The sequence below is a fragment of the Sciurus vulgaris genome, assembly GCF_902686455.1.
Source record: "Sciurus vulgaris genome assembly, chromosome: 5".
In the NCBI taxonomy this organism is placed as follows: Eukaryota; Metazoa; Chordata; class Mammalia; order Rodentia; family Sciuridae; genus Sciurus; species Sciurus vulgaris.
Genome location: NC_136465.1, coordinates 142,964,602 through 142,980,546, shown reverse-complemented (window position 1 = coordinate 142,980,546; position 15,945 = coordinate 142,964,602). Strand labels below are relative to the sequence as shown.

At 36.2% G+C, this 15,945-nt stretch overlaps 1 protein-coding gene across 1 annotated transcript in view; it reads left to right on the top strand.

Moving 5' to 3' along the window:
* The first annotated feature begins 13,382 nt into the window (after window positions 1-13,382).
* PPFIA2 (PTPRF interacting protein alpha 2) overlaps window positions 13,383-15,945 on the top strand; it is a 524,056-nt gene continuing 521,493 nt past the window's right edge. The window contains exon 1 of the mRNA XM_079140424.1: window positions 13,383-13,633. The gene's annotated coding sequence lies outside the window, so the exon portion shown is untranslated. The remainder of the gene's footprint in view (window positions 13,634-15,945) is intronic.

Here is a 15,945-nt window from a genome sequence, read left to right as displayed (position 1 = left end):
TGATGATTCCAATGCTCGGCCTGCTGAAATAATTATGTATCACTTCCCACTACACTTCATTAGTGTATACTTCAGTTTCCTATTACAATGACCTTCTCCACATTCCAACTTTCTCCACAGTTGCTGAACTTCTTCAAGACTAGTCAAGATGCTTACTTAAATTACATAATAATATGGCATGATATATCAAGTCACAGTGGAATGAGAAGGAAAAGAAAAATTCACAAATATTTTGCAGTTAAAACAAAAAATTATTACTATTATACTAGATACGAGGTCAAAATTTAGAATTAATTGAATGAGGATGTTAAAATCATGAACCTTAGTTACTGGGATGATAAATCTGTAATACAAAAAGGACACCTGAGAGGAGTTAGGGTTTAAAAAATATAAAGACATAATTTTGGTTTTAGATACATTGACTTTAAGGGTATACATAAAAAGAGATATCATGATATCACTATAACTGTAAGTTTATTTGTTCATTATACATAATTTTCTTTTTTCTTTTTAAATATCTGATACTAAGAGATAACAGAAGTTCAATTAATTACATTAAGAGGCAGATAATAGCTATTCAGGAAGTTCTTTGTACACTGAATTGTAATCATCTAACCAAGGCATAAACTAATATCTAATTTTGCCAATTACAAGTTCAATTCATTTCAAATTGAACAAACAAACAATACTTGTGAATAGATCAAAAATATATCAACTTTAGCAACTTTAGTCACTAATGCAGAATCTGCTATGCAAATATATTTAATTAATCTAAAAAATTTACTGTTAAAATTTTTTTTCACAATTTTTATTTGTGTTCTTAGTAACTTTTAGAAAAATTAGAAACCAGAACAAAAGTTTCCAGTTAAAGAGGTTTGTTTTAATTGCAGATCATTTAAAATTTTTTTTTGTTTTCTCACCGCATGGTACTGGGGATAGGACTCAGGGTTTTGAATGTGCTAGGTAAGCGCTCTATTTCCAAACTGCACTCTCGGTCCTTTCTTTTTTAAACTTTATTTTGAGGCAGGGTCTTCCTAAGTTGCCCAAGAGGGCCTTGAACTTGTGATCCTCCTGCCTCAGCATTTTAAGGTGTTTTAAATAAGATTCATTATAGAATTCTTTTTTTTAACAAAGAAATGGAGGTTTAAAGGAAAAGATTATGAGAGTCCATTTGCTCAGGAAATTCATATAGTTAAGTCATGTAACACTTAAAATAGTTGATAAATCAATGCATTTGTACTTTCAGTAAACAATGAATAATTTTGTTTCCCTTCACTTATCGTTTTGTCTCTTTTTTGAGTTATTTAATTAGAACAATGCAGTTTATTTGATCAGAAGTAATCTTTAAAATGGACTACCTTCAGTTTACAAGACACTAATAAAATTTGTGTTTTTTTAAAAATTTAAAGTATTTCCTCCAAATTGTTTTCTTGTCAACTACTAGAATAGAGACGCATCCTAATTTTCATACATAAATGCCATACACGACATAGTCAAACTACAGAGTACCAAATATGAGTCTGAACAAGTGGAAAGATCTAATGTATAACCTGAGGACTATAGTTAACAATACTATATTGTACTTCACAAAATAGGTAGATTATTGCTGCTCTTGCCACAGAGGGAAAACGATTAGCTTTGTGTGATGATGAATCTGTTAATTTGTTCCTCTGTAATAATCATTGTGCCACATATGTGTGTGTACCTATTTACACATGTATAACATGTTGTAACCTTAAATGTGCGCAATAAAATTTAATTAAAAGTGCAATGAGACTCTGAAGAATAATTTAGTAAGGAATTAGATTATGTGTTTAAATTTCTTTTTGTCTTCATAGAAACAGAAGCAGTAGTAAAGTAAGTTTCAAAAGTAGAATATTTGTGACAAGCTGCTAGGATTGAAAATCCCTCTCTCTCTGTGTCTCATCTCTCTTTCATTGGCACTCTTCACACACATGCGGAGCCCTGAGATTTTGAAAGCATTGTACCATAACTGATATTTGTAAGCAATCTCTCATAATACTTAATACTGACAGCTTTACTGATGAAAAAAGGGTCTGTAACACATATTTGAAAAGAATGAACACAAGAATGGAAGCTACATGGGTACAGGATTCTTTTGCTGAGTCTTTTATTCATTGCCATGCCCCTAGCATTTTTAACATTGTCTGACATATCATGAATTCTTATTAAAGTATATAGGATACACGCTAATAAAAATATTATATTTCTAATAAAGTACTATTCTTTACTCTTTCTTAAGTAAGATTGGGAAAGAAAGGATCTGAGCAAACACACACACACACACACACACACACACACACACACACACATACACATTTAGATGTGTCACCCCCCTCCCTTTAAGCCCCATATGCCCAATTCTTAACTATTAAGCATCTTGAATCTCTAACTCTTTGGTTTTCCTGTCCCTGTTATATATTTCCATATGAATCAATTTTTTTTTTCTTCTTTACTCCAAAAGTCCTTTGACATTTTTTTCTTTCATTAACTTTTTTCACCTATTTGAGCAAGTTAGTAATCTCACGTTCATTATTGTAATCTGTAGTACCTAGGTCATCTCTCTTCTCTGATGCACTTATCTCTTTCTCCATCTCCTTAGAGACCCAAATAAGTTCTGTATATTTATTCAAGTCATTTGCTTATATATTCCCTTCCTATTGCAACTCATAAAAGGAGTTTAAAACCAAATCTTTTTCTACTTCATTTGAAAGTATCGTTGGTTTGCTTTGTACAAAATTTCAGATTATATTTTTACTTTTCATATTTAGGTCCATTGTTCTTTTTTTTTTATTTCCTCATGATAGCGCCCAAGGATGTGACTTAAATTTTTCTTTCCACATGGTTTAAATTAATTAGTATTAATTAATTAGTATTAATTTAAATTAATTAGTATATAGTTTGTCCATTAAAAAATTCCTAATGCAGTTCTTTTTCATCCCAGTATTAATTTCTAAAGGATGACGATGTCAGGACATAACCAGGTGGTTTTGAAGAGTATATATGTATATATTCAGGCTTCATAATTATCAACAATCTTGGATCTGTGGCAGAGGGGAAAGAACTATGGCAAAATTGTGAAGTTGCTTATGATAGAATATAACATGATCACTTCTGTTCACATTATGCAAAGAGAGACAAGAATTATGTGCAGGTGTATGTCAATAAAGAGTAGAAACACACCTGCCCAAGAAGACAGTGGAATGAATATGCTCAAGGGGAGGGTTTATAATCTTCTTCAAGGACGCACATTAGAGTAACAGGAAGTAGCAATAAAAGGTTTTGAACTCTATCTTAGGGTTATATGATTTGTTTTCCTGTCCCAAATAAAGCTTGTCACAGTAAGACATTGTTATCATGTATAAATTCAGGTCTATGCAAGTTTTAACATCAAACATACACTATTCAATACTAACTAGTGTTCTCTGTATAGCTCTGGTCATTAGTTTCTGTTCTTTCATTGCCTTAAAATCTTATATAAAAACACTAACCGTGCATCTCAAATAAATGCACACACACACACACACACACACACACACATGCAAAGTTTTGTATAAAATTTCAGGAAATTCTGAAATGCTCTAAATCCCACCTAAAACTCAATTAGAGTTCTACCAATTCCTAAGACAAAAACTGTTATCTTCTTTCAGCTTGCCTCCATATCTCCATCAGCACTGTATTAGACAGTGACTATTTCCACTTAGGCATTTACAATGATCTCATTACGATTTGTCTTCTGTAGCCATCATTTCACTGAAACTTCGCCTGCTCCATATATGTTGTTGCTATAGCAAAAGGATATTTTCCAATTTTTGTCTGACTTTGTAGCTCAGGAATGTCCAGCACTGGTCACTAGTCCTTAATTGCAATACCAGCTCTGTTTCCCTATTCCTCCTCCTTGTCTCTATTTCTTGTTAAGAGTCATTTCCTAAATATTAGTCCTCAATGAGAGTCTGTCATTCTGCTCTCATCTTATCTAATTCTACACTCTTCTCATTGTCAATTTTGTTCACTTTCATTGTTTAAAATGCCACTAATGATTTCCAAGCATTTATCCTCATCCCAGATTTTTCTTGATAGATTGGCATTTTTAACTCTTAGAATATCTCTAATTGGATGGCTCACAGTGAAATAATAAAGCTCTACATGATTAACACTGAATTCATTTGTTTCAACCCAAATATACCCCCCTCTGCTTCATTTCCTGTAGAAGGATGGTTCAATATTCATGTCACCTATAGTTAGCTCTTTTGTCTCCCAACTTGGATCCTGCCTCTTCCAAAACACTCTCTACATGTTCTTGATTTAAAATTCTATTAGGACTCCCTATTGCACCTAAGATAAGTTTCACTTTAAAAATGTTTTCAGTTCTTTCATGTATGATCCTGCTTGGATTTTTCAGTCTATCTCCAGCCTAAATGTCCCTCGCCTTTACACTACAGGCAAATTGACAATATCCCCTTTTGCATGTCATAGTGCATCTGCCTCTGGCTATTTGTCATGGCATTTATCCACAAGTTTGCTAAATAAATCTTATCATTGCCATCTCTGATTAGCCACCAATAGATTAGATGATTCTTTTCTATGCTTTTTATCATCCCTATTATATCTCTTATTACAATATATGATTCTTGACTCCCTACATTGCCAGTTCCTAGGTGATGCATGGAAATCAAGGGTTATGAATCAGAGACTTACTTATGAGTACATATTATAAAATAAGTTTCAACACCTAAAAACTCTTTTTGTAACCCCCAAACTCAAAAAAATCAATTGAAAGAATAGATGAAAAGGAAATGATGTGATGTGGCAGATGGTAACTGACTGAGGTACAATGGTCACTAAGATGAAGTTAATTCCATAAAATGCAGGTTTACATATTTTCCATATTAATCAAAGGGCCATAATGAGATTATATTGCCAGTTTGCTAGGAATCCCAAGTTTTGGTCCGTCTATCCAAATCTATCCTACGCCCAGTGGCAGTTTGGTATCACTTGGTGATGTTTGGCTGCCACAAATTACCTAGATGAGATAATTTAGGTTTTTTTGGCTAAATGGAATTTCAGAGATTCCCAGGAAAGTCCAGCTGGCTAGTATTGCTTTGTTTCATTGTTGTTGTTGTTGTTGGGGGTGGTGGTGGTGGTGGTTTGTTTTCATTTTTGGATGAATCCTGGGAGATCACACTGAGAAGATCTTTGAGGTTATAAGAACCCAAGCTTTGCCTTCTTATAATCTTACCTTGAGACAGTGGAAGCCTTCAAGTGTATAACCAACAAGCACATCTCAGTGGGCACAGAGTAGAAGGCTCAAAGAATGAATGAAAATTATCAAATACCACATCTTATCAAGTCTATTAAATAATAGGATAGGTTATCACATTTAGGATAGGATTCAAACAGTGTGGAAGCACCATCCTACCTGAGTCCTGGGGTACTCAACGCTCATATTTCGTGTTCTCTATTTCTCACACCAGCCTTCCACCAATGGTGTATCTACAAAGCCAAGAGTGGAGATTTGAACTTGGGATTGAAAGGTGGGAAATAACTTGGGTCAATGGCACACACTCTTCTGAAGAGAAAAAGGGACAAATATAACTGGATGATAGATGTAATACTTCAATTAGTCTGAAGAACAGTTTTATAATTTATATGTGTTACTTGGGCAGAGGAATTGTGGATCACCTTTAGTGCTACTAATGGGTGGCCAAATAAAGATCTCATTAGTATTAATTTGGAAAAAATCATTGAGAAAACCAATATTAATGGTGTATCCCAAATACTTTGTGTATTTGTCCTTAGGTGTATTTATATATTATGAATATGCACTACCCAGGCATCTCATAAACATTAAGTATATCTGCACTTTCTATTTGTATGTTTAACACAATACATTTTGCTTATTATTTATCTTTAACAATTCCTGTGAATTCTGTCTATGTCTAACAAACATTTTGCCTACTAACTACTCATCCATTATTGAAAATTTTTAAAGACTTAGTCTATGTTTTACAAACCACAAGCTAGTTCATCTAATAGAACTGAATATTTTCGAGAGCATATGCACATTTCATGAGGATAACCTATTGAGTCTGATGGAAGTTTCTAAAAAGGGCTGTGACAATGCTTTTTTTTGTTAAAATGGTTTCTAAATTTTCTTAAAATTTATTTTAGTTATACATGACAGTAGAGTGCACTTTGATACATCATATATAATGGAGTACAATTTCTCATTCTTCTGGTTATTCATGATGGTTTTTTTTCAAACCCCACCGTTAGAATAGTTACATATGTACATGGGGTAATAATGTCTGATTCATTCTACTATCCTTCCTACCTCCACACCCATCCCCTCCCTTCACTCCCCTCTTTCTAATCTAATGTAACTCTATCCTTCCCTAGTGGGAATTAGCACCCTCATATCAGAGAAAACACTTGGCCTTTGTCTTTGGGGGATTGCCTTATTTTTCTTAGCATGATATTCTCCGGCCCCATCTATTTATTGGCATATATTCCATATATGCCATAATTCCATTCTTCTTTAAGGCTGAGTTATATTCCATCATATATATATGTATCATATATATGAGCTTCTGCCTTGTTCACTACTTGCTGTTGAAGAATTCTCCTGCCATGCCTGACTGTCCTTAGGCTACCAAATTATGACAAAGCACAAATTATCGAATTTATGGAGAAGCTGAAAGACTACATTCACACTGAGAAAGACAGATGGCTGTACAGTGCCAACTGCTTTATCTGCCTCTCACCTCCAGTCTTCCAAAATGAGCCACTGTCTGAATACAAGTGCTTGAGGTATCTCAAGCCAGCACCCAGGAGAGCCCTCCCCAAATTCCCAACCCACTTATACTATGATAAATAACGAAATCACTGTTGTTTTAAATTACTAAATTATAGCTGGATGCAGCAGTGTATGCCTGTAATCCCAACAATTCAGGAGACTGATGTAGGAGGATCACATGTTTGAGGACAGACTCAGCAATTTAGGAATATCCTCTCTCAAAAGCAAAAATAAAAGATCTGGAGATGTAGCTCAGTGGTAAATCACTACTGGGTTCAATTTCCTGTACCAAGAAAAGAAAAGGAAATGCAAAGTTTTAGCATGATTTTTTAAATTCAGCAATAGATAACACAATACCTGCTGTTTTCCAACCTGATCTTGACCTCCCACATCTCACTTTTCCATTTTGATGATATAAAAAATGTGTCCACCCCATTTATGACTCATCAGAATACAATGTCAATTGCCAAGTGCATTACATGTAATTGTCACTTTGGCAAGATTGTCCAACATGGCTTTAACTATCTAGGACTTCCTAAACTTAGTCTTACCAATTTGGTATTGAAGATGCAGCTGTTTCTTCACAGTTGTTCTAAAGTACACATTTGTATTTTTTATTGTTTTATGAATCTTCAAATTATATCTGAAATGAGGATGACCCTATCAGTTACTTTCTTTGTTGTAGTTACTTTCCCTAAATGCTTGCATATGTTTGTGAGTGATGAACACCAAGGAAAAAGTGATTTTCATGTTTGTAAAATTTTTCCAATAATTTTACATCCAAAGAACAGGAATACTCACTGATCTCAACCTCACATTGTCGGTGTTGCTAATTAAATAAAATGTTCAACTGGCATTAGTAATTTCAACTATCAAAAGTGATTAAGCAATCGTACATAAGTTTGAGTCATGTCTAGATGTCTAGAATACATGATTTGTACTTGATACAAGTTAAATAACAGAAGTCCTGTGGTACCTTGGGAAGTAGCTTCTTTAGGGACTTGATGTGAAAAACCCAGAAAAAAATACTAACAAATTTTATTTCATTCATCTGTAAAATTGGAGTTACACCAGGGGTCTTAGCATAAACTTCTTTGACTCTTTAGTAACAAAGTAGGGGCTGCTGGATTGAAGCACAGGAAAAATAGGAAAGCCTTTTTTTAAGGTTTCACATTAGAATTCTTTCTAGTTAAAAAAAATCCTGTTGAATATATTTAGAATGTGTCACTTCTACTGTCAAATTGCATAGTGTCTGAAGAAGAAACACAAAGCAGTTTTTCCTATGAAATATTATTTTCCTTTAAAAAGGGGAAAATATTTTAGAAGACATCATTATTTTTCTTTGTTTCTACTGCCCTCACAGTGCTCTTAGACTTGATGTCAGATAGTACTGAATGGTATAAAATAAAACTCTCTGAAACTTGTCTTCTTTTGTCATACTTTGACTTCAAAAAAAAAAATAGCAGTTAATGCCCTTCAAGAATATGGAGATAACCTTAATTTCAACTTGAAATGTCAGTAAATATTTGTCAAATTTCTAGATTTTTACAGTAATCCCATGGAAATGTGTAAAGTTTGATTAATTACCCTTTTCACACCAATTTATCTTATGAGAATTGATATTTATAAACTTGTGTGGAGGCACGAGTTGGCAACCAAGTGCTTAGTATAGCTTTAGTATGCTACAGTTTGCGTTTTTGGACAGCTAAAAAAAGAATAATGTAGAGCATAAACATAAAAAGAAATATGTTACACCTACATAATAAAAGTACTATTTGTGATAAATATGATTTGGTATTGATTTTCATCTTTGGTTCCAAATAATTGCATTTAATCTTGTGGTTTTTTGGAGGGTTGGCAGTTCTGGGGATTTGACCCAGGGACAATTTACTACTGAGCCACATCCCCACCCCTTTTTATTTTTTATTTTGAGACAGAGTCTCACTAAGTTGCTGGTACTGGCCTTGAACTTGCAGTCCAGCTTCTAGACCTGCTGGGAGTGCAGGTGTGCACCACGCATCCCACTGACCTTGTTTTTAAATTTATGCATCACAGAAATCTACGCATTTTTCCAACATACCTTTTATTTCAGTTGCCACTTGCACAAACAACATGTGGGAGAAACTAAGTTTTTACCAAAAAACTGTTAATTCTTCTTCTGTCCTTGAGGCCTGTCATCTACCTTCTCTTCTTCTCTTGTACTTAGATGTTGCCATGTCAGTTGTTCTGACTTGTGAAATGGGAGAAAAAATGTGTGTCACTTTAAAATCAAGATTTCTTAGGAAATAGATGTGCTTCTTCCTAGCTTATTCTTCCCCAAATATCTGAATGCAGGGCACAGACCAGAAATTACCGTGCAGAAGAAAGTAGCCTGCTGATCAATTCTCATGGTGGGATATAGAGAAAGTGAACAAGAAACCTCAGTTGGGTTTGACATATTTAATATTTAGAATTGTTCTGTTGCCTACCCTAAATAGTACAGTGTGAAAATATCGTATAACTATTCTTTCTAAATGCAACTAAAATAAAGTTCACATTCCCCACAAGACTTGATAAAACGAAGGTAACTTTCATTATCTACATACAAAACCATCTTAAATTTTACATTCAACAGTAAGCATAAATCTGGAAAATGTCATTGAAGTGCCTCTAATAATGTTAATATAAACTGTTTTCAATATAAGCAGATTTTTTTTATTAGTGTAATATAGTTATGCACAGTATTAGGGTTTATTATGATAGAATCATACAAGCATGGAATATAATTTTGCTCCCATTCAATCCCCTTTCTTTCTCCTCTATCCTCCCCCTGATCTTCTTTCTCTACTGGTCTTCCTTCTGTTTATGTATAGTTTTATTTTAATTGGTGCTTTATAGATCATACATAAAGGTTAAATTTACTGTAGTATATTCATACACATACATAGAACAGTTGGATAAATTTCATTCCACCACTTTTTCCATCACTCTTCCCTCCCCCTCAATTCCTTTCCTCTGTTCTACTTATCTCCCTTCTGTTTTCATGGGATTATACCCCACCCTTTGTTCCTTATTTTGGTCTAACTTCCCCCATATGAGAGAAAATGTTCAACCCATAACTTTCTGGGGTAACATAGAGTGAAACGGGATGATATTGAGAGAAACGTGACTATTTCAACTTGCTATTACTTACATTCTATTTGCATCAAAATTATTCTTGTACTTAAAAGATTAATTGCTGATATTGACAAAAATGTTGTTACTTTCATGACTTAGGCTTAATTAGCCATTTCCTTTGGGTAATTAAGTATGTGATCTTACTAAATTATGTCTTCACTCACAAATCCATCCTTAATTTAAATAGAAACAAATCTTTTAATTATATATTCTTTTTTTCCTATCAATATATCATGTGATGGGCAGAATGGGTAGAGTTGGAAGTAATGGCCACTATAGTACAAATGGGATTAACTGTATGACATACTCCATTAAAAGTAATGTACAAACAAAAAGATCATATTGGTAATAAAATGTGCAGAAGCAGCATTAGTAAGTGTGACCACTGTAATATTATATGCGTCTATAGAAAAAAAAATTCTCTTACTGATGTTAGGACTAAGACTAACAGTGAAAGAAGTGGCTTCCACTACCCTTGACTAAATCTAGTTGACTCTTAGGAGATAAACCTGTTTCATCTTAATCATTAGTCATCAAAATTAGTCAGAGTGGATTACAACCTTTTATACATATTTGTATAAAAGACTTTTCACCTTGACCAAAAAATATTTAGCAACTCTTTCTTGCTGGGTGTTTCTTTTGTTCCCTGGTTTCTCCAGATTTATTTAAGCCCTTGTCAAAATAGCATGTTGGCCTAGCAATATTAGCATCAACTGGGAATTTACTAGAAATGCAAATCCTTGGACCACACCATAGATCTAATGAATCAGTAACTCTGGGGATGAGCTGAGCAGTATGTGTCATAGTAAGTCATTCTGCATGATCTTTTTTATGCTAAATTTGAGGGTCATAAAACTAGAAGAAATAGTATAGGTGATATCTATTTTTTCTCATGTAAATTCATTCACCTAATGAAAAATGCAAAATTGCTTCCTAAAGGTGCCTTTCTTAATCTTGATAGGAAATGCTGTTTACACTCCTTGCAATGGTTTAAGGGATGAGAATTTACATTTTCTAAACTTAGAGTGACCATTATCTTCTTACCAAAATACTTTATATTTTTTATTCTGTGGAAAATTCCTTCCTTCCATTATTAAAATTTTTTCTTTCTGTAATATCAACTATGGGTAGAATTTGATCTATTTTGTGTCAGCTGAATATGGAGATTATGCTTACAATTAAAACTTTCATTTGCTAAACAAATGGAGGTCAGGCAAACCAAAACTCTTAGAAACAGTAAGAACATCTGAGCCTGTACTTGACAAAATTTAATTGCCAAAGAAATCAAAATCAAGGTTTATTAAGAAAGGAATTCTTGTACAGAAATACATGATAGCTGTCATCAAAAATATAAAAGTCTCTCATATATGTAGGACTTTTTATGTCTTCTGTGGGATTCCATAGGGTTCAGTAGTAAGAGTCCTGATATATAAATAGTATGATAAGAATATAATAATATTAGGTCTGTCTGAAAAGAGGCTGTGATGTTTTTGTGGAATGAGTTTCCTGTGGTTACATGAAGTGGTGGGTTGTTTGGGTGGTCTAAACACTTCCTAAAATGGGGTACCCTCTGGGACTTGCTAGAAATGCAGAATCTTTGGGTCCAACACAATCTAGTGAATCAGAATCTACAAGTTCACAAGGTCTATGGGTGACCCAGATGCACACTATATTGAGAAATAGTGCTCCATTGACCTCTAACAATTCTCATATTTTTCTACTTAATTCTTATGTTGGGATTCAAAATTTGAATCACAGTCTAGAAGAGAAGGGGGTAAATTCATGAGCTCGACCTCACATGCCACTGTAGAATCACCACCTGAATTAAGTACTACTCCAGAAAGAAAGACACTGTTTCTTGAGTATTACGCTTCAGTCAGTGAGTATTATTCCTTTGTTAACTTAGGACTCTTTGCTTTACACAAAACTAAATGACACCTTTTGAGTTTCTTGCATTAACCCTACCTTATACTCAGTGTTTAATCCTTTTCCCAATTTCCCCATGCATGTCCTTTTTACTTTCACCGACCCCTGGATTCGTGAATCTCCCTCGCTGAAACGTTTCCTTTCTGCTTGGAGTAGGTACTGGTTTTGTCTCCTGCTACCTGCTCGTCCCCAATGGTCTATATGAATGGACGGCTGGGGTGGGGGGTGGAAAGTAGGTAAAGGGATGTATAGGTACAGGGGGAACTGGAGCATGATGGAGAGACCAGTCTCTGCTTTCATCGCCAAAGCAATGAATGGAGAAGATCTGGAGAGGTAATGAGAAGTGACAGATGCCGCCACACCCTAGATTGACTCAGGTCCCTACAACCATGATTACAGTGCCCTGGTCCCGGGCAGGGAGGCGGGGAGCTACTTAAAGCCAAGCACTGAAGGCCAGAGCCAGAAGGTGCCCAAGTCAATTTCCATTCCCAACCGCGCGTGCTGACGCCTCACATGCTCTCCTATAGAGACCATTGTGTGGGAGAAGCACAGGCGGGGGAAAGCGTGCCCTCTTCCCACTTCTGCCCATCTCTGTCCCTCGCGATCGCTAGGGGCACTGGGACCAGCAGGAGCCTCTGCCGCCCGGAGCTGCTTTGGGGGAGACGAGTGTATCCGCGAGCGCGAGTGCGTGAGGAGGAGAGCAAAGACGTGATTACTTCAGAATTTATTTAAGGGCCGGTGGAAACCACTGCAGCAGCTTCCAGGGGAAGCCCTTGTTCCAGAGGAAGAGGAGGTGGAGGCTGCCAAGGAGGAGGAGGGGAGGAGACAGAGAAGGAGGCGTAGCAGCCGCTACCGCACGAGGCAAGTGAGGAGAGAAGATGCTGTAGCATCCTTACCGGCTCTCAGCAGGTTGGTTCTGTCAGCCAACTGATGCAAGCAGAGAGGCTTGCAGAGGGGCTGGAAGGAGAAAATGGGTGTGGGAGGGCTGGTTGCTTCCCTTTTCAGAGAAGAAGCGCCTCCTTTAAGTGAAATGAGACACCCTAGCGCAGAAATAGGCTGAACGCCAGGAGAAGACCTGTCCTGCTTCTCGCATCCCCGGGGACTCGCTTCCCTTTAACTGTCAAACTCCCAGCATTAGCCATTAACTCCGGAGGGGCTCCAGGTGGGGGACTGGGTGGAGAACTTCCCTTCCAGATACACCTCACGCCTTTCCCCAAAGTTCATGTTTGGAGGGACGCTTCCTCACACCCCTGTGGGCCGGACGGGGAGGGGGAAGTCGCGCTGCTTGGTTAAGTTTCTGAAAGTCAACCCCCGTCTCCCAGTTCTCGGCTCCCCGCCCCGGGGCTCCAGCTGCACGCGGGGAGCTGCGGCTGCTCTAGCAAAGGGGCCGCTGCTGCTTTAAGAACCGCCTCCCCCTCTTCTCCCTTTGACAATGGTCTGAACCGAGCTCTGCTTCCCAAAGCAAAATTTGTAATATGCCATTTTTCCGATGGACGCTTCTCCTTTTGGCTGCTGACGGAGCCGCGGGAAGATGCCGAGTTGCTGCCACGCCACCCAGCCGGGGCACGTTCCGGGAGAGTGCTGGGACACGCGTATGTCTAAGCTGCCTTTCTCCTCCGGTTGCTAGGGAAATGGTCCAGGAGTGCTGGGTGTGAGCCTCCCCTCTCGTCAAGCCAGAGACTGCGGTTGTCATTGATCAATTGAAGAAGCAGGACCCGAAATTACAGACATTAGGTACAGAAACTGTATTTGAGTTACACGCTTTCCCTTCGTTTTATTTTTACCACCTCCCCGGCCCCACCCCGCCCCCAGGGAAGATGAGATGCAAATTCCTCCTTGTGGATTACTGATTACTGTTAGGTAGCTTTTGCTTTCCACCCCTTCTCGCCATCTCCGATTTCTCTGCCTCCTGCCCACTTATCTGGCTCCTGATGAGCAGGATGAACAATTTTAGTGTGGAAATTATGAAGTCAACTTCTTCGGGGCGGTGGGGGGTGTGGCTGAGAGATAACTGTCCAGCAGTGTGGGGTGAGCTGGCTCTTTGGCTACTGTGAAGGCACTGAGGCAAAGAAAGTGAAAATGCTTCCATTAGAGATGATAATGATATTTCTCGAAGAGGACGGGGGATTTCAAAGAGTTAAATAGAAGGAAGAATATTCATGTAATGTAATCAGACAATGGCTAGCATTTCTCTCACTGAATTACTCCTGTGGGTTAACTGAGGTGGAGCAGGGATGGTTCTTAAGACTAAATTTTTGTAGAGGAAACTTACTATAAAGAATAATGTTATCTTTGCCTGTAGTAGGGTCTAAATCCTAATGATATGGTATAAGTAAAGTTATTCACTCACAGGGGAAAAAAAAAAAACCTTTTGGAACACTCTTAGATCTGAATAGGTACTGCTTGTGTGACATACATTGCTAATGAACACATCAAATTTTGAAATCCCTTGGGTAATAACTCTAGCGGATATTCGAAACTTTTATTTTGAAATCAGAGATTTAGAAGACAGTCAAGGTTATGTGCTAAGAATATAGGAGTTGGTTTTTCAGGCATAAATTATTCGAGCTAAATTTAAGCACACAGATAATCAAACCAAGCAGGCTTATTATTTTTTCCTCCCACAACAAAATTAAATGTTTCTAACTAGGTCTTGAAGTGTTCCACAAATTAATGTTGAAGTCATCAATACCTAGATGAGGCTAATGTCATTGATATATCAAGTTGACTTTAGGGAGGGATATGGTGATGAAAAGATAAGTATTCAAATAAATTGTGTGCATGCCCTTTCTGGTTTTTCAGAAATTAGGTTATATTTGCACTTTTAATACTGAAGACAACTATAAAAGTTAAAAGTAGTATATCTGGGTGAAATACCAAAGTCATTGAATGACCATATCCTTTGGGACCTTCCAAGTTGTTTCAGATGTCATCCTTTCTACAAAACATTCTGTATAGATTTTTAATAACTTTTAATATTTAAAATGTATATTTCAGAAAGTGTAAGCTATATTTTAAGGATAATTAAACTATTTTACAATTGCTATTGGACAGAATATAAGTTCTAATGAAAGAACTGAGTTACCTCATGAGAGTGGCTTTGTTTTTTGTACACTTTTTTCCTTTAATTTATGATAAAAAGACTTTGGATCTACATGGTCAACATTTAGGTTGACCAAAGAAAAAGTAACATGTATTCATTTATTTTCTGAATGACTTTTGCATACTTTGATTTTTATAAATTGAATTTGAAGAGTTCAGAAGTATCCACTAGAATTAAACCTTTAGGCCTAGAAGCAAAAAGAGTCACAAAGGTATAATATTATTTCTGCAAAACTGAAATTTTATAATGAAAATAGATACATGGATTTATAATAGTCCTTTATATCTTTTACTGTGTGATTTCAGTGAAGTAACCTATTAGATACATAAAATGAGATTAAAAAATAAAATAATAGATTATTATTCCTACTTTATGGAAGAGAAAACTTAAGTTTTGAGAGATGAAGTAACTTGCTCTGGTTCATATATTTCAGGAGTGGAATGGAATCAGATTCTTTTGCATGTGGATATACTTTCTAAGTCCCCAAGCAGCTTCTCAGAGTAACATCTTTTGACTGACTAAATCAAAGACTACCTTTTATGCTGATCTGAGAGCCTAAAATCTATGAATGCCTAATATCCCATGGTAATACAAGAGGTTTGTAGAATTAGGAAATTACATTCAGGTGAAAATTGTACTTGGGGCAATCACTACAGTTATGTTTTTCCTTGGAATTTAAAGTCTTCCTAAGTAACCCAAAGTGGAGAGGAGCTAATAGTTAACTTTCAAGAAGGATTTGACATAAAATAATGACTTAAGAAGGCTCAGGTTACCTTAAAATTTAAACTCTATTAGTGTTTTGGCACAAATTTTCACACTGCTATCATTTCTTCTCCCATACTTTGTTTTAACCTTAAATGTCAAAAATAAACATAGGCTTCTGATGATGTTTCTCAGAATGACACAACTGTTCAGTGTATTGATTTCATACTGCTGTGTGAAC